The sequence below is a fragment of the Tamandua tetradactyla genome, chromosome 11, assembly GCF_023851605.1.
Source record: "Tamandua tetradactyla isolate mTamTet1 chromosome 11, mTamTet1.pri, whole genome shotgun sequence".
NCBI classification, from domain to species: Eukaryota; Metazoa; Chordata; class Mammalia; order Pilosa; family Myrmecophagidae; genus Tamandua; species Tamandua tetradactyla.
Genome location: NC_135337.1, coordinates 71,056,556 through 71,076,130, shown reverse-complemented (window position 1 = coordinate 71,076,130; position 19,575 = coordinate 71,056,556). Strand labels below are relative to the sequence as shown.

Genomic DNA, 19,575 nt, shown 5'->3' with positions numbered 1-19,575 from the left:
AACTTATGTGTGAGACTAAAGGAAAAAATGCTTATTTGGTACAAAATTTATATTTTGACTAGTGCATCTCCTGATATAACTTATATGGACAGTTTAACTGAACACCATAAGTACATGGAATCTTGAGTAGGGCATGAGAGTTTGTAGGTTTGTCCAGAGTGAAACCCCGATAAATCCCAGAGTGATTTGAAAAGTGAATAAAAAAGTATTTGCAAAGTCCCCTTGAGGAAATGGGGAGAATGGGGGAAAATTCAATTTCCCCATTTGGAGAAGGCCTGTTATTCTTGCAAGCAGTGAGGACAACAAAATCAATAGGCTGAGACCTCAGTCTTGGGTTTTGTTCATATGTAACTTATCCCTGCAAAGGGTAAGCTAAGCCTATTAAAAATTAGGCCCAAGAGTCACCCCCAGCCTCTCTTTCTCCGCCGGCCCGCCGCGCGGCGCCCACGCCCCGCAGCAGCCGAGCCGCCCGACCTCCTTCCCCCCTCTCTTTCTCCGCCGGCCCGCCGCGCGGCGCCCACGCCCCGCAGCAGCCGAGCCGCCCGACCTCCGTCCCCCCTCTCTTTCTCCGCCGGCCCGCCGCGCGGCGCCCACGCCCCGCAGCAGCCGAGCCGCCCGACCTCCTTCCCCCCTCTCTTTCTCCGCCGGCCCGCCGCGCGGCGCCCACGCCCCGCAGCAGCCGAGCCGCCCGACCTCCTTCCCCCCCCTCCTCCCCCTCCTGCTCCGGCTGCTCTCCAACCACCACGGTGCCCTCTTCCCCCGCCTTCACCGTGCTCCTCCGCCACCAGCCTCGACAGCCTTGCCGCCCTCACCTTTCCTCCTCCAGAACAACTACTGGGGGAGTGGAGATAATACAGAGCAACTCCCGGAGCCACGAGGGAGATCAAAGGGACAGCGTACCCCATCCTGGAATGGCTGACTATCTGGGAGAACCAGCTCCGGTGAGATCACCAAGGGGCACGGGCTTTCCTGGGTGGGACGGCAAGCGACCGGAGTCCCTCCCTTCCACCTTCCCAGGCCAGCTGGTAGAATTGGACAGGCGGTCCCCTTAGGCCGCGGCGGCTGGTGCCCCCACCACACGAGGCCCCCCGGAACAACTGAGATAGTTGGGTCGGAAATCCCCAGACTGCGGAGAACAGTGACCGGGGGATCCCTTCCAAACATGTGACTCCCCCGTCGGCTGGGAACAGTGCACTCTCCCGGGCTGCGACAGCTGGCGCCCTCCCGCCACGCTTGGTGCCCCGGGCCGACTAGCTAATTTGGCCGGACGCTCTCCTGTGCTGCGATGGCCAGCGACCCTCCCCGCATTCGGAACCCCAGGCCGGCTGGCATTCTTCCAAGACGCTTCGGCTGCCGAACCTCCCCTACGGCAAGAATTTTCCAGAGTTAAAGGACCTACAGCAACTTTCACTGGTGGAACCCACAGACAAACGTGTGCCACGAGCGCCACCTACTGGGCAGGATAAGAAAAACAGAACCAAGAGATTGCACAGAAAAATCTTTCAACCTGTGGGGTCGAACACCCAGGGAAATCTGACTAAATGCCCAGACGCCAGCAGAAGATAACAGATCACGCTCAGAAAATTGAACATATGGCCCAGTCAAACGAAGAAACCAATAGTTCAAATGAGATACAGGAGCTGAAACAACTAATGCTGAATATACGAACAGAAATGGAAAACCTCTTCAAAAACGAAATCGATAAATTGAGGGAGGACATGAAGAAGACATGGGCTGAACATAAAGAAGAAATAGAAAAACTGAAAAAACAAATCACAGAACTTATGGAAGTGAAAGATAAAGTAGAAAAGATGGAAAAAACAATGGATACCTACAATGACAGATTTAAAGAAACAGAAGATAGAATTAGTGATTTGGAGGATGAAACATCTGAATTCCAAAAAGAAACAGAAACTATCCGGAAAAGAATGGAAAAATTTGAACAAGGTATCAGGGAACTCAAGGACAATGTGAACCGTACAAATATACGTGTAGTGGGTATCCCAGAAGGAGAAGAGAAGGGAAAAGGAGGAGAAAAACTAATGGAAGAAATTTTCACTGAAAATTTCCCAACTCTTATGAAAGACCTAAAATTACAGATCCAAGAAGTGCAGCGCACCCCAAAGAGATTAGACACAAATAGGCGTTCCCCAAGACACTTACTAGTTAGAATGTCAGAGGTCAAAGAGAAAGAGAGGATCTTGAAGGCAGCGAGAGAAAAACAATCCGTCACATACAAGGGAAACCCAATAAGACTATGTGTAGATTTCTCAGCAGAAACCATGGAAGCTAGAAGACAGTGGGATGATATATTTAAGTTACTAAAAGAGAAAAACTGCCAGCCAAGACTCCTATATCCAGCAAAATCGTCCTTCAAAAATGAGGGAGAAATTAAAACATTCTCAGACAAAAAGTCACTAAGAGAATTTGTGACCAAGAGACCAGCTCTGCAAGAAATACTAAAGGAAGCACTAGAGTCAGATACAAAAAGACAGAAGAGAGAGACATGGAGAAAAGTGTAGAAAGAAGGAAAGTCAGATATGATATATATAATACAAAAGGCAAAATGGTAGAGGAAAATATTATCCAAACAGTAATAACTCTAAATGTCAATGGACTGAATTCCCCAATTAAAAGACATAGACTGGCAGAATGGATTAAAAAACAGGATCCTTCTATATGCTGTCTACAGGAAACACATCTTAGACCCAAAGATAAATATAGGTTGAAAGTGAAAGGTTGGGAAAAGATATTTCATGCAAACAACAACCAGAAAAGAGCAGGAGTGGCTATACTAATATCCAACAAATTAGACTTCAAATGTAAAACAGTTAAAAGAGACAAAGAAGGACACTATCTACTAATAAAAGGAACAATTAAACAAGAAGACATAACAATCATAAATATTTACGCACCGAACCAGAATGCCCCAAAATACGTGAGGAATACACTGCAAACACTGAAAAGGGAAATAGACACATATACCATAATAGTTGGAGACTTCAATTCACCACTCTCATCAATGGACAGAACATCTACACAGAGGATCAATAAAGAAATAGAGAACCTGAATATTACTATAAATGAACTTGACTTAACAGACATTTATAGGACATTACATCCCACAACAGCAGGATACACCTTTTTTTCAAGTGCTCATGGATCATTCTCAAAGATAGACCATATGCTGGGTCACAAAGCAAGTCTTAACAAATTTAAAAATATTGAAATCATACACAACACTTTCTCGGATCATAAAGGAATGAAGTTGGAAATCAATAATAGGCGGAGTGCCAGAAAATTCATAAATACATGGAGGCTCAACAACACACTCTTAAACAACAAGTGGGTCAAAGAAGAAATTGCAAGAGAAATTAGTAAATACCTAGAGGCAAATGAAAATGAAGACACAACATATCAAAACTTATGGGACGCAGCAAAGGCAGTGCTAAGAGGGAAATTTATTCCCCTAAATGCCTTTATCAGAAAAGAAGAAAAGGCAAAAATGCAGGAATTAACTGTCCACTTGGAAGAACTGGAGAAAGAACAGCAAACTAATCCCAAAGCAAGCAAAAGGAAAGAAATAACAAAGATTAGAGCAGAAATAAATGAAATTGAAAACATGAAAACAATAGAGAAAATCAATAAGACCAGAAGTTGGTTCTATGAGAAAATCAACAAGATTGATGGGCCCTTAGCAAGATTGACAAAAAGAAGAAGAGAGAGGATGCAAATAAATAAGATTAGAAATGAAAGAGGAGACATAACTACTGACCTCACAGAAATAAAGGAGGTAATAACAGGATACTATGAACAACTTTACGCTAATAAATACAACAATTTAGAAGAAATGGACAGGTTCCTGGAAAGACATGAACAACCACTTTGACTCAAGAAGAAATAGACGACCTCAACAAACCAATCACAAGTAAAGAGATTGAATTAGTTATTCAAAAGCTCCCTAAAAAGAAAAGTCCAGGACCAGACGGCTTCACATGTGAATTCTATCAAACATTCCAGAAAGAATTAGTACCTACTCTCCTCAAACTCTTCAACATAATCGAAGTGGAGGGAAAACTACCTAATTCATTCTATGAAGCCAACATCACCCTCATACCAAAACCAGGCAAAGATATTACAAAAAAAGAAAACTACACACCAATCTCTCTAATGAATACAGATGCAAAAATCCTCAATAAAATTCTAGCAAATCGTATCCAACAACACATTAAAAGAATTATACATCATGACCAAGTAGGATTCATCCCAGGTATGCAAGGATGGTTCAACATAAGAAAATCAATTAATGTAATACACCATATCAACAAATCAAAGCAGAAAAATCACATGATCATCTCAATTGATGCAGAGAAGGCATTTGACAAGATTCAACATCCTTTCCTGCTGAAAACACTTCAAAAGATAGGAATACAAGGGAACTTCCTTAAAATGATAGAGGGAATATATGAAAAACCCACAGCTAATATCATCCTCAATGGGGAAAAATTGAAAACTTTCCCCCTAAGATCAGGAACAAGACAAGGATGTCCACTATCACCACTATTATTCAACATTGTGTTGGAAGTTCTAGCCAGAGCAATTAGGCAAGAAAAAGAAATACAAGGCATCAAAATTGGAAAGGAAGAAGTAAAACTATCACTGTTTGCAGACGATATGATACTATATGTAGAAAACCCAGAAAAATCCACAACAAAATTACTAGAGCTAATAAATGAGTACAGCAAAGTAGCAGGCTACAAGATCAACATTCAAAAATCTGTAGCTTTTCTATACACTAGTAATGAACAAGCTGAGGCGGAAATCAAGAAACGAATCCCATTTACAATCGCAACTAAAAGAATAAAATACCTAGGAATAAATTTAACCAAAGAGACAAAAAACCTATATAAAGAAAACTACAAAAAACTGTTAAAAGAAATCACAGAAGACCTAAATAGATGGAAGGGCATACCGTGTTCATGGATTTGAAGACTAAATATGGTTAAGATGTCAATCCTACCTAAATTGATTTACAGATTCAATGCAATACCAATCAAAATCCCAACAACTTATTTTTCAGAAATAGAAAAACCAATAAGCAAATTTATCTGGAAGGGCAGGGTACCCCGAATTGCTAAAAACATCTTGAGGAAAAAAAACGAAGCTGGAGGTCTCGCGCTGCCTGACTTTAAGGCATATTATGAAGCCACAGTGGTCAAAACAGCATGGTATTGGCATAAAGATAGATATATTGACCAATGGAATCGAATAGAGTGCTCAGATATAGACCCTCTCATCTATGGACATTTGATCTTTGATAAGGCAGTCAAGCCAACTCACCTGGGACAGAACAGTCTCTTCAATAAATGGTGCCTAGAGAACTGGATATCCATATGCAAAAGAATGAAAGAAGACCCATCTCTCACACCCTATACAAAAGTTAACTCAAAATGGATCAAAGATCTAAACATTAGGTCTAAGACCATAAAACAGTTAGAGGAAAATGTTGGGAGATATCTTATGGATCTTACAACTGGAGGTGGTTTTATGGACCTTAAACCTAAAGCAAGAACACTGAAGAAGGAAATAAATAAATGGGAGCTCCTCAAAATTAAACACTTTTGTGCATCAGAGAACTTCATCAAGAAAGTAGAAAGACAGCCTACACAATGGGAGACAATATTTGGAAATGACATATCAGATAAAGGTCTAGTATCCAGAATTTATAAAGAGATTATTCAACTCAACAACAAAAAGACAGCCAACCCAATTACAAAATGGGAAAAAGACTTAAACAGACACCTACCAGAAGAAGAAATACGGATGGCCAAGAGGCACATGAAGAGATGCTCAATGTCCCTGGCCATTAGAGAAATGCAAATCAAAACCACAATGAGATATCATCTCACACCCACCAGAATGGCCATTATCAACAAAACAGAAAATGACAAGTGCTGGAGAGGATGCGGAGAAAGAGGCACACTTATTCACTGTTGGTGGGAATGTCAAAGGGTGCAACCACTGTGGAAGGCAGTTTGGCGGTTCCTCAAAAAGCTGAATATAGAATTGCCATACGACCCAGCAATACCATTGCTAGGTATCTACTCAAAGGACTTAAGGGCAAAGACACAAACGGACATTTGCACACCAATGTTTATAGCAGCGTTATTTACAATTGCAAAGAGATGGAAACAGCCAAAATCTCCATCAACAGAAGAGTGGCTAAACAAACTGTGGTATATACATACGATGGAATATTATGCAGCTTTAAGACAAGATAAACTTATGAACCATGTAATAACATGGATGGACCTAGAGAATATTATGCTGAGTGAATCCAGCCAAAAACTAAAGGACAAATACTGTATGGTCCCACTGTTGTGAACAGACATTCGAGAATAAACTTGAAATATGTCATTGGTAACAGAGTTCAGCAGGAGTTAGAAACAGGGTAAGACAATGGATAATTGAAGCTGAAGGGATACAGACTGTGCAACAGGACTAGATACAAAAACTCAAAAATGGACAGCACAATAATACCTAATTGTAAAGTAATCATGTTAAAATACTGAATGAAGCTGCATCTGAGCTATAGGGTTTTTTTTGTTTTTGTTTGCTTGTTGGTTTGTTTGTTGTTGTTGTTTTTTACTATTACTACTACTTTTATTTCTTTTCTTTATATTAACATTTTATATCTTTTTCTGTTGTGTTGCTAGTTCCTCTAAACCGATGCAAATGTACTAAGAAACAATGGTCATGCATCTATGTGATGATGTTAAGAATTACTGAGTGCATATGTAGAATGGTATGATTTCTAAATGTTGTGTTAATTTCTTTTTTTTTCTTTCCATTAATAAAAAAAAAATAATAATAAAAAAATGTGCATTTCAGGCTATGCAGGTTTGAATGAAAACAAAAACAAAAAACCCATGTAAGTGCCTGGCCCCAAATAAAAACAGAATAAATATCTTATCATCATCATCAAAAAAAAAAAAAAAAAAAAAAAAAGAGTCACCCCCAGAAAACCTCTTTTGTTGCTCAGATGTGGTCTCTCTCTGAGCCAACACAACAAGCAAACTCACTGCCCTCCCCCGTCTACGTGGGACATGACTCCCAGGGGCGTGGACCTCCCTGGCAACGTGGAACACAATCCCTAGAATGAGCAGAGACTCAGCATCTAGGGATTGAGAAAAACTTCTTGACTGAAAGGGGGAAGAGAGAAATGAGGCAAAATAAAGTGTCAATGGCTGAGAGATTCCAAACAGAGTTGAGAGGTTATCCTGGAGGTTATTCTTATGCATTATACAGATATCATCTTTTTAGTTTAATGTGTGTTAGAGAAGCTGGAGGGAACAGCCTGAAACAGTAGAGCTGTGTTCTAGTAGCCATGTTTAAGACAAAGTGTCTGTGTGATCATGAAAACCTTGTTTTGATGCTTTTATCTGCCTTATGGACAGATGAGTAGAAAATATGGGTTAAAAATAAATAAATAATAGGGGGAACAAATGTTAAAATAAATTGGGTAGGGGGAAATACTAGTGGTCAATTAGAGAGAGGGGCAAGGGATATGGTATGTATGAGTTTTTTCTTTTTTTTTTAATTTCTTTTTCTGGAGTGATGGAAATGTTCTGAGAAATGATCATGGTGATGAATATACTACTATGTGATGATATTGTGAGCCACTGATTGCACACCAAGTATGGAATGTTCAGATGTTAAGAATGTTCATGTTTGTTGTTTTGTTTTATTAATAAAAAAATAAAAAATAAAAAAATAAAACCTTCTACATAACTTTCTGGTAATATTCAGCTTCATTCTGCCATTGTCACAATTTCTTTTCTTTTTTTTTTTTTTTGTCAGTTTCCAGAACTGAACATGCGATTTTGCTTCAAATCAGCTGCCAGAAATGTTAAGAAGATACTGAATTGATGGAGAGAAAGAGGCCCCTGTTCGCATGAGGAAAGTGGAGCGGATGGTATGTTTGACCACTGAGATGCGGATTAATGAAATGAGGCTCTAAAGCTAACTTTCAGTGGAGTTGGATTTCCTTCATTCTCACTTAAAATCATAAATCTACTCCGTGAGGGCCTGTTCGTTTTTCCAGCATAGACGGAATCAGGTGACAGAGTGAAGAGGGTGTCCTTTCACCTGCCCTGCTGATTTAAGGGCGCGATGGGACGGTCAGCGCAGGCTCTGACCTGGGGCAGCTTCCGGCCCACGTCGGGCTCTGCGGGAAGCCTAGGAGCCCGCGATCTTCGGGCCGCGTGGGACACTGCGGGAAGCCTAGGAGCCGGCAATCGGCGCCCACTTGCTCACCGCGGCACCCACACATCCGCCCCCATTCCACAGGCTCCAAAAAGCGCCGGTTTAAAAGGTTTACAAAAGACCAAAGAATGGTTTCTATTCCTACGTTTTCATTTAACTTTACCCATAGGACAGTGATTGTGAGATTTACCAAAATACCTGTTTATCCACCAGAAACAAACCTCAAAGCCACACATTTTTTTCTTCATGCCAGAGACCTGCGGCGGACTGGCAGGCCCTGAGGGGGCGGAGCAGGGCTCAGAGGGCGGGGCCGGTCGAGGGTCCACGGTCACACCTGGGGGGTGGCCTTCTAGGCCCGCCTGGGGCCTGAGACCCTGCATTTCTAACTCCTGCCCCTCCCCCCCCGCACCCCGGGCATGCCCACCTCCGCACAGTTTCCAAGGCCTCCGGACGCCCCTTGAGTCTCAGGAGCTTGCGTGGGTGTGGGGAGAGGAAGAGAACTCCAGCACAAAGGGGCTGCAAAGGACAAAGCAGGGGACGGCCGCAGAGGGCCTGGGCAAGCACAACCCGATCCAAGGCACCCTGTACGCACCCCCCCTCCACGCTGTAACCCCCTCACTGTACCCCCCTTGCCGTACCCTGCTCACTATACCCCCTTGCGGTACCCCGCTCACCGTATCCTGCTCGCTGTACCCACCTCGCTGTAACCCCCTTCTCTGTACCGCGCCCTCGCTGTAACCCCCTCACTGTAACCCCTTCACTGTACCCTACCCTCGCTGTACCCCCCTTGCTGTACCCTCTTGCTGTACCCTGCTTGCTGTACCCCCCTTGCTGTACCCCGCCCTCGCTGTACCGCCCTCTCTGTATCCCGCTGTACTCTCACTGTAACCCCTTCGCTGTACCCCCCTCGCAGTACCCCCCTCGCTGTACCCCGCCTGAGACCCTGGACTGCAGCTCTGCTTTATCCCTGTCACCAGGATTACCTAGAGCAGGTGTGTCACACCTGAGCCCATATGCTCTCAGTGCTCCCACCCCCAGCCTCGGCCCATTGTCTTCAGACTCTTTCCCTTCCATCTATTCTGTGACCCGCCCCACCCCCACTTCCTGGAGACCTGGTCCTCTTTTAGGTATTAGTCTTTCTTTCCTTCCTCCTGTTCTCACTCTATGTGGTCTCCAGCTTCTCATTCTACTCCCGAAAGAGAAACTTCTTTAAAAATGAAAAGGAATATATTTATTCTATAGATGATTACCTCTATATAAATAGAGGATGAGAGAGCATCCTCAGATTTCAAAGCCAGTGAGTTTAATTACTTTGTCATTATATCCTCTGAACTCTGAAAAGAGCACTGGATACTAAGCAAATTTTATAGTCACACAGTAATACCTAGTTAATCTTTTGTTCTTAGGATAGGTTATTTACATGGAATAACTTCTATTTGCAATTAATCTTCAAGTGAAGTTGACATTTCTCAGTTTTAAACACTTTTAAATTGAGACCTGATCGATGAAAACCTGCCGAAGCACTTTGTGTCCCTTTCCATCTTCATCAATAAAATATATTATATACAACATATGTAACTTATTACCATATATTACTTCTCATATGTTTTCTTTTATACAATCAAATGCATTCTACCTTTGAAATAATAATGTCCGTATATGCAGCTTTGCCTGCGGCCTGCAGTTACCGCGGGGACCTATATTTTTTGCCTCTGCAGTGATGCACCAAGTACCACCAATACTACCAAATACTGCCAACACCACCCAAGACCGTTGGAGGACCTGGGGCTCAGGGCTTCCACCTCAGATGGCCCCAGGTAAAGTCTGTTGAGTTTTCATAGCTGATCTGTTTTTTCCCAGCTCAACTTTCGCTGGCAGCCTGTCCCAGCCCACCCCAGTCTCATTTCCAGAGTGGTGGCCCTAAGCAGCTGCCCCCCACTTCTAACCCTGTGCTTCTGATAAGCTCAAGGTGGGAAACCAAATAGACCTACTTATCAGAACTGCCTCTAAATTAGGACCTGTGGGGAGTACACCTGAGGGCCTCCCCTGGGAGAAAAGCACGTAAGTTTTGGGGTCTGGGCTTTGCATATCTATTTTGGCTCCAGAAACTATTTTTGTGTTCATTTCCTTTTTCTCAGGTTGTCTTAGATGGTTGATATTATTAGATAAGTAACTAAGTGAGGGCTCATAAGGTATAAAGAAATTTAGCAAGAGAAGACACAAGATTAAAGCAAAGGGTTCAGGTTGTGGTGCAGATGGAAAACTGGCAATATTGTCTAAATGACAAACAGGGTATCCCACAATGCAGTGAAATTGATTGCCACCGTTTAACACTTTCACTTAGGAGATGATGTTTCACAGCTTCTTCAATGAATGACAGTCTCGGGGACTGTCCTGGGCAGCCCATAAGCCCACGCGGGGACATTTTCGTTTGTGGACTTAGTCCTTGGAGCTGCTCCAAGTTCTCCCTCTCCTTCCAACGTTTCATCTCCCCGTCTGTCAGTCTGCTGTGACCCTTTCCTCCCACACCCAGGACCTACTTCCACCAGTGTCCCCCTCCTCCTTCCCCGCTCTCCTGTGTCCATCCCCACCCCTGCCTGCACGCCCTCAGGCTAGCTCCTCCCAGGCCCTGGGCACAGGTAGCTTCACCCAGCGCCTCTTGTCCAGTTACCCGGGGCAGCCCCTGAGGACCAGTAAGTTTCATTTTGTTTTTGGTTTTGTGGAGCACGCTTTTCTTTATAGTTAGGGCTCATCGGGATGACCGGCTCCTTCGGATGTGGCTACAGTTATTACAAACAAGCTCACAGGGACTTGGAGATCATATTTTACGTCTCTGTGAGCTAGAAAGAGCACAGACCCTGGAATCAGAAAAATCTGGAAGCAAGGCCGTCTGCTGCCCATTCTAACTGTGACGTAGCTTCTCCAAGCTCTTTGAAATAGTCGAATCCCTACATCCCAGGACCACAGGCAGGATTAGATAAAGTACTGCATGGTGAGTCTCCAGAATGGTGCCTTGCTTCCAATACCCTCTACCAAAGTTAATGTCTCTTCTCTCCTCTCCCCTTAGCATGACTAAAATAGCACACGAGAGGTGTGCACGAAATATCTGATTTGAGAATATAAATGTCTGCAGTATTCTTTGACTTCCAAAGTGTGACTGTTTTTAAAAGAAGAAAGAGACCCTATTTTCTACATCCCAAAACAAGACAAAACTTACCTGTGAAGAAGTCACTTTTTGTTCCACAAATTAACAGCCGCAGAGTTTTTCTCTTAAATCGCAGATTTCTACAAACTTTAGCTTTCTCTTCACCAGTGCGAACACACCAGCTTTGCTCACTGGCGAGACCCTTGGGAGGCTCTGTAAACAGTTTCTGGGCCCCGGCCCTTCTCACCTCTCGGCTGCTCTTCGGGTTACCCGGCTCCTGCTCGTCCCCCGCCGGGTGCTGCGGTGAGTGCCTCACCACAAGCCTGGTTCCTCCTGCACAGCCTTCAGGTGGTGAGAAGGTAACAAGCCAGGCGGAGGAAGACAACCAGCTTATGTAACTGGGTCACTTGACAATTTCAATTTTAGATGCAAATTTTTTTGTTTCAGAATTATTCATTTGTGGAATGTAACTTTATTCTTCTTGTAAATTACAAATTAATTGGAATGATTCTCAGGTTCTCTGGAAGGCGCTGGACAATGCCTAACAAACTTTATAATCAACTACCTGCACCCCTGTTTTATCAACTACCCACACCCCTGTTTTTAATGGAATAAAAAGCCTGAAACACCATATGACATGCTTTTATGGGTAAAGCTGTGACGAACAGAGAGTTAGAATCTCACAAACGTTTCATTGTGGTACAAGAGGAGGCAAAACACAAAGAAGAAAAACTACCTTCAAAAGTTTCATGTTGCTTTGTTCATCTTTTTCTGCAGCCTGAGACTGCTAAGTCATGGCTTCACCTGTGTGTGGACATCAGAATTCTGATCTCCAGATGCCTAGAGCAGCAGGCAGTCTTCAGTTGGGAATAACTGAACTTTCAGGGAAATCGGGGTTACCTGCTCCACCCAGGCCCATGATAAGCAAGAGTCCAGCTGCAGCCTCCCCCACCAAGGGAAAAAGGAAAATCCTGACTTGACCCCTGATAAGGAGCAGAATTTACACTAGAAGTGAGACTATCCATCTTGGGTTTGCCCGATTCTCTCCTTTCCTTTTCATGTGATTATACATAGCATTGTCAATGTTAATTAACACTTATACATGAAATTTACCCAATTCTCTACATACTTATTTGACTTAACTCTCACAAACAATTTTGGTAAAATGCATGTTATTACCCTTGCTTTACAAATGGAAAGAAACTTAGCATTAGGTATCTGGCCCCAAAGCATGTAAATCAGGAGTAGTCAATTCAGAAAATGAGACCTGTATCTTCTGAGCCCTTATCCGGGCCTCTGTATGCTACACCACAATTCACTTATTCTTTCAGCAAATATTTATTGAGCATCTACAACTGCCAGATAAGACACTCTTCTGAGCACAAGGATTATAGCAGTGAGCAAACAGGAAAAATCCTTGATGCTGTGGAATTTACGTGCATGGGAGACAGACAATAAACAAAATAGATAAAACATGCAGGATGGTAGATGGTGATAAATGCCTTAGGGAAAAGTAAAGCAGGGAAGGTGGACAGGGCTCAACAGGGAAGTTTCAGTTTTAAGTAGGGTGAACAGGAAAATTTCACCAAGAAAGCGGCATCTGAGAAGAGTCCTGACGGAGGTGAGGGTGTGAGCCCAGTGTTTATCTGGAGGAGGAGAAATTCAGGAAGAAGGAACGACAAGGACAAGTTCATGATGTCCGAGGCAAAGCAGGGAAGGCTGGGTGGCTGGAGTGGAGGGAGCCGGGGAAGGCATGGGGTTCGGAGCAGAGAGGTGATGGCAGGTGGCGGGACTCAGAGTCTGCTATGATGAGTGGCTTCTTGTCGGAGTGAGATGGGAAAGCCATCAGAGCATGCTGAGTGACATTTTAAAGGATTACTTTGGGGGCAGCATTGAAATAGGTTAGTGGAAAGAAGTGCTTGTGTTCCAGGTGTAAAATCAGCAGGACTTGCTGGTAGGACAGGATGTTGGATGTGGGGTGTAAGAGAAAGAGAAGCATGAAGGATGGCCCCCAAGTGTTTGGCCTGGGCAGTGGAAGGTCGGAGCTCAGTAAATAAAGTGGGAAATAGTGTCAAGGAAGGACATCAGTTAGGGCCTTGTGAAGTCTGAGATACCTTTTAGAATATCCCAGTGCAGATGTCCAGAAGGTAGCGGTTTATATAAATGGCTGGACATGTAAATTTAGGGGTCATCAGCGCATCAGTGGCATTCTAAGCGCTGAGGCTGTCGTCACCCAGGGAGAGGACGGAGCTGGAGAGAGAGGGCCAAGGTCTGCATGTTACGAGGCGAGAATGATCAGCCATGCCAAGCGCTGCCAGCGGGTCAGGCGGCATGAAGAGAAAGCTGGCCACTGCACTTAGCACAGGACGCCACTGCGACCCCGGCACAGTGTGGTGGGAACGCATGGGAAGGTTCTTAGAAGTGCAGATATAGAAGAGAACACAAGATGGTTCTTTTGGGGAGTTTGCAAGGGGGAAACAGAGAAATAGGGCAGTAGCTGGAGATAATACTGGTGTCAAAAATATTTTTTAAGATGGGAGAAACAACAGCATGTTTGCTTATCGGTGGGAGGCTCCAGCAAAGAGGGAACATGTTGACTCCGCAAAGAAAGAGGAGGCAAAGGGCCTGCTCCCTGCGCTGCTGACCCGAGCAGGACGGGGTCTGGTGCAGCCGCGAGGGTCCCCTTGGCCGGGAGAGGGGCAGTGCCTCGGCAGGAAACGGCGGGAAAGCAGAGACCACGGTCACAGAGCAGGGGCGGCGAGGGTGGTGGCGACTGCTTAGGGAGCCTCTTTTCTGATTGTTTCTATGTTCCCCACGAAGTAGGAAGCCAGGTTAACTGAGGGCGAAGATGGAGAAAGGGTGTCAGAGCTGCTTGAGGCGAGAGGAAAAGAGGGGAAATAGTCCTGCAGGGGAGGGCAAGAGCCAATGGCCCAGAGAAGTGCCTAACTGCCAGGCTGCCTTCCAGCCCCTCAGGGGAGCATCGTGACTACAGAGTAAGACCGGTCGCCATGAACACTGGTTTTCTTTTTCTAACCACATTCAGATGTGTAGGCACAAGAGCTGAGCCGGAGGGAAGTCGAACTCAACCAGAGTTGTGGTTTCGCCAACTGAGTAAGACAGAGAGAGGGGCAGGGAGTCCAGTGTGCCTGCTCTCTGCAAGAAAAGCTTCACGTTGCCCTCTAAGCACCCAAGACAGCTCCGCACCCATAAGATGCTAGTGGTGGCCCAAAGACAGCGTGGGTGAGAAGGCGCTTAACAACCGCCATCAAGTATCAGATGCGCCATTGACCCAACCCTCACTTTGGTCTGACACCCACACCAAGGCGTCTTCGTCTCCCAGGGCTGCGGTGACCAAGGGCCACAAACTGGGAGGTTTGAACGATGGAAGGTCACTGTCCCATGGTCCTGAGGACAGAAGCCTGAAGCAGCATGCCACAGGACCGAGCTTCCTCCAAAGCCCTCCGGGGTCTGTGGGGCTCTCAAGCCACCCTCGGCTCTCTTCGGCTTGTGGCATCACTCAATCTCTGCCTCATCACATGGCGGTCTTCACTCTCTGTCTGTCTGTCTGTCTGTCTGTGTTCAGACTTCCTCTCCGTATCAGGCCATCAGTCAAATCAGATAGGCCCACCCTAATCCCATTTGGCCTCATCTCAACTGTAATATTGTCAGAGACCCTATCTCCAAGTCGGGTCACATTCACAGGACAGGGGCTAGGACTTGAGCATATCTTTTTGGGTCACGATTCAATCCGTAATACAGAAACTGCTATGATAGGATGTAGTTATCCTCCTTGACGTCAAAAACAAATGTAATAATATTGTTAATCAAAATTCTCACATCCTTTAAAAATCAATGGTGGGTGGGCCTCAGTGGCTCAGCAGGCAGAGTTCTTGCCTGCCACACCAGAGACCCGGGTTCAATTCCCAGTGCCTGCCCATGTTAAAAAAAAATCAATGGTAATCTTAACATCCAAATTTTACTTATATCTTGTTTTAATTTTTGATCAGCTTTTTCCCTGCCAGTCCTTGGGATATTAAATATTGAATTTTCCTATCTTTTGTAAAAACAAAATTTCTTTTTTTCCCCAGTAACTTACTTTTCTCATGTATCAAATAATGCTATTGTTCTGTTTTTAGTGAGCAAACACATGATTGGTATAATGATATCCGGATAATAATTATAGCTACAGGTTCTATATGCTGTCCATGTATTTCAGAAAGATGAGAATGCTAGCTAAGCTACAACCAGCTGATACTGCTTGTGTATTTATTTTCAAGTGGTGCAATAAACCATAGAAGCAATCATGGGGTTATCTTTATCTGTTATTTTTTGGTAAGGAAAGTTTGCTAATGGATACTTTGGACATGTGTAGACCCAACTGGGTTGAAGTTTTAGGAGATGTTATGCTGCAGATTAAAATTATATAACATTTGGAAACAGGAATTTCTGATGTTTCAGTCTAGATTGTCGTGGTCTTTGCAGTGATGTTGCCAGCACTTCAGTATCTCCAAATCTTAAGTAAAAGTCTGTTGCACACATCAGAGGTATTTCAAGGAGTGAAGGAAAGGGGGATGGCGTTAAAAAGGTCGACAGAGAAATCATCTCAGGGGGAAGTGAGCAGTGTGCCTCATGGTTTGTTGGGGGAAAGAAATGGCTTCCCACCTGTCCATTGGCTAATGGCCTAGCCAAAGAGATGGTCAAGATAGAAAGTACTAAGATGGGAAAATGAATGACGGGGAGGTTGGAAAAGCATATCTGTGGATGAGCTTCTCACCCAGTGGATCCAGAGCACAGAAAGCAAAAACAAAAATCTGATGACCCATGTAATGCTCTTTCAGAGAACCCCACTGCAGTGGAACAGAACCGTCTGACCTCAACGAGTCCATTCTAGGTCATGTTCAGAGCGCTCATGGCCAAAGCAGCAGCTCAACGCCATGCACTTTCCCTCACCAAGGCTTATCTGACTCATACCTTTTCCCAGTTTGCCAACCACAAGCTCTGACATGGTACTGGGAGATCCCAGACACTACCCGGGGTCAGGTCTGTTCTGTCGGAGACTTGCATTATAGAGTGAGCATATATTTGTTATCATTAGAATAAACATGTACTCTGAATTTGGATTTGCTCTTTCTGCTTGTCATAATCTGCTGGTATCACTGAGAGTCTCTGGATGCCTTGGTCACTGTGTTGATGCCCCATACAGCACAGCAGCACCCGAGAAACTGTGAAAGGAGTAGACCAAAGCGTGAAGGATCTGGTGATCTTCAGGAATGAACGACTGGAGATGCAGCTCTAACATTAATTGAGAATGGCATCTAGAAGAGCTACGATGCAACCTTGTACTTTTTATGTATAAAAATGCTTTAAAAATGTGTCACATGCAAGAAAAGTGTGAGTGAATTAGCATAAATCCATCAGCCGTATTTTAAAATGTTATCCTTCAATATCTCTACTCATGGCCTGCTCATGATGAGAAGGAGAATATAAATAGCAAAGAATAACCTGAAGAATTTTCAGAAATGGTGCTCTAATAATATACTACTATATAGCAGCACCGTGGGAGAAGGCACTGTGTTTCCTCCTAGGAAAAGGCTTTTGCAGAAGTTTATATGGCCCAAGTCACTTTCATCCTCCTAACAACCCTGGATCAGCTAGTCATTGCAGCAGCATAACAAGCTCCCAAATTTAGTGGCTTAAAAGCAGCCGCTTGTTATTTCTCATGGGTCTACCAGGGAAGTTCAGCTGAACTGGACCAGGACAGAGAATTTGGGCTTGTTCATGTGTCCAGCAGGTCAGCTGGGGGCACAGGGGAGCCATGGCTGGACTGCCCGAGGCCTCTCTCCCTTTGTGTCTCACATCCCTCCAGCTCAGGCAGGGTAGCTCAGGCAGATTCTGGCAGAGGAAGGCAATCATGCATTGTCTCTTAAAGTCTGGTCTTGAAACTGGCACACTGCTACTTCAGCCACATTGTCACTTCTGCTCACTTTATTGGTCAGATTAAGTCATAAGAGCAGTCCCCTTTTAGTGGGTGGTTAAATAGACAACATGACTTTATGGGGCAGCTGAAAAGTTACTGAATGTTTGAGCTGTGTGTGCCCCAAAAAGACATGTTCTTAAACCTAATCTGCACCTATGGGTGTGACCCCATTGTGAGTAGAACCCAGAAAGAGAGAGAGAGAGAGAAGGCCATGGGAGGAGGAAGCTGAAATCGATGGAACCCAGAAGAGAAGAAGAGCCCAGCAGACACCACCATGTGCCTGAGTGTGTGGCAGAGGAGCCCAGGGTCAAGGACAGCCGGTCTTCAGGAAGAAATTCTCACCTTGATGATGCCTTGATTTGGACATTCTCACATCCTCAGTCTGTCAGGTAATAAATTCCCACTGATTAAAGCCAACATATTTCATGGCATTCTGCTTTAAGTAGCCTAGTTGAAGTAATTAGTCTACTACAACCACATCTGTTTTCCTCTTAAATTTTTTTTAAATGATTTCACTCTTATAAGATAGTAGCAAAAATAATATAAAATCTACACTGAGAAATCCACCATCCAGATACCCAATTCCACCAATCTTACCATTTTGCCACATTTGCTATATCATTATATCTGTCTGTCTTTCTATCTATCCATCTATCTATCTATCAATTTTCTAAACATTTGGGAGCAAGTTATATACATTATGTTTCTTAAACACATAATACATACATGTGCATTTCCCAGAAACAAGAATATTCAGTTATGTCATCAGCTTAAGTACAGTTAGTCCATTTTATCTGATATCAATATAGCCACACTTGCTCTCTTTTGATTACTATTTTCATAGAATATTTTTTCTAAATTTTCACTTTAAATCTATCTGCATCTGTAAATTTAGATGAGTCTTCTGTTGACAGCACATAGTTGAATCATATTTTTAAATCTATTCTGCTAATATTTTCCTTTTGACTGGAGAGTTAAAGCCATTTACAATTAAAGTAACTACTGATATGCAGGAATTTCTTCTACCCTTTCACTCTTCGGTTTTTATGTCTTATTCCTTTTTGTCCCTCGATTCTTCCATTACTTCTTATTTATTTTAACTCTGTTGGTTTTTTGTGGCAAATCCTTTAGAATCCCTTCTCATCTCCTTCTATGCATATTTACCCAGTATTTTCTTATGGTTACCATGGGGCTTAAGTACAGCTGTATTTTATATGCTTACAGAAAGCAGTCCTTGTGTACTTTCATACTTAAGCCATAATTCAGAGATGGAGGTAGGAAGATGATGCTGAAACAGAGGAGTCTGAGGAATTCTATTGCAGGGCCCACCCTGAGCCTTAACATACATCAGGGATCCGTCCTTTTCTGGATACGTTCTGGGTTATTCCCAGTTCTGTTACTGCCATTTTCTACTATTATTTGACCTCTCATTTATCAATCCAGATGTCTTTTGCTTTGGAATTTTTGCCTTACCTTTCTAACTCCCACTTCTCCCTCTTTCATCTTTTACCTATAAAAAGTTAACACTATAAACCAGACTGCAAGGAAAAATAATTCAAAACACTGCAATGTAATAGTTTATCCAGCCTTTGGTGGGGAGTGCTAACTATTTGCCAGCAGCCATCCTCCTGTTCTTCCTGTTAATAATAGAGCCTCTTAAGTACTAGTGGGGACCCAACATAGTTCACATTTCCCTAGCCCCTCGCAGCCAGGAGTGTCTTGTCTTTAAATTCATGCCAGGGGATGGAAATGGTAATGATGTGGGCAACTTCACACTTCTTCAAAGATATTCAACCTGGGCTCTTCCCTGGGCTTCCACTCATTGACAAATAGCCACAACCCTGTCATCAGCCTTGGGCCCAGGGTTGTAAGTCACTTGTTGAGAACACAGGACCAGCCAAACTTGGCCCACTTCCCTTAGGACTACCTGGTGGGAAAGGGGGGAAATTCTGTCTTATTTAAGTCACTCCATTTTTTAGTTTCTTTTTTTTTTTTCGTAGGCAGTTGAACACTCCAGCATGGCTCAGTGCCACTGAGGCACTGCGACCCACCCTTCAGTTTCTTTTTTATAGCAAGTTAGCCTAAACCTCTTGTTTTAATTTGTAAAAGCTGCTGGAATGCAATATACCAGAAACTGAATGGCTTTTAAAAAGGGGAAATTTATTAAGTTGCATGTTTATAGTTCCAA

At 43.7% G+C, this 19,575-nt stretch overlaps 1 protein-coding gene across 2 annotated transcripts in view; it reads right to left on the bottom strand.

Moving 5' to 3' along the window:
* The window catches only part of CCR6 (C-C motif chemokine receptor 6), a 45,315-nt gene extending 33,558 nt beyond the window's left edge, over positions 1-11,757 (bottom strand). Inside the window, exon 1 of one of the 2 annotated variants that reach the window (XM_077119521.1) lies at positions 11,658-11,757. The gene's annotated coding sequence lies outside the window, so the exon portion shown is untranslated. Of the gene's footprint in view, positions 1-11,482 lie in introns of both variants that reach the window. The other variant, XM_077119519.1, reaches the window with a different exon arrangement.
* Positions 11,758-19,575: the final 7,818 nt, after the last annotated feature.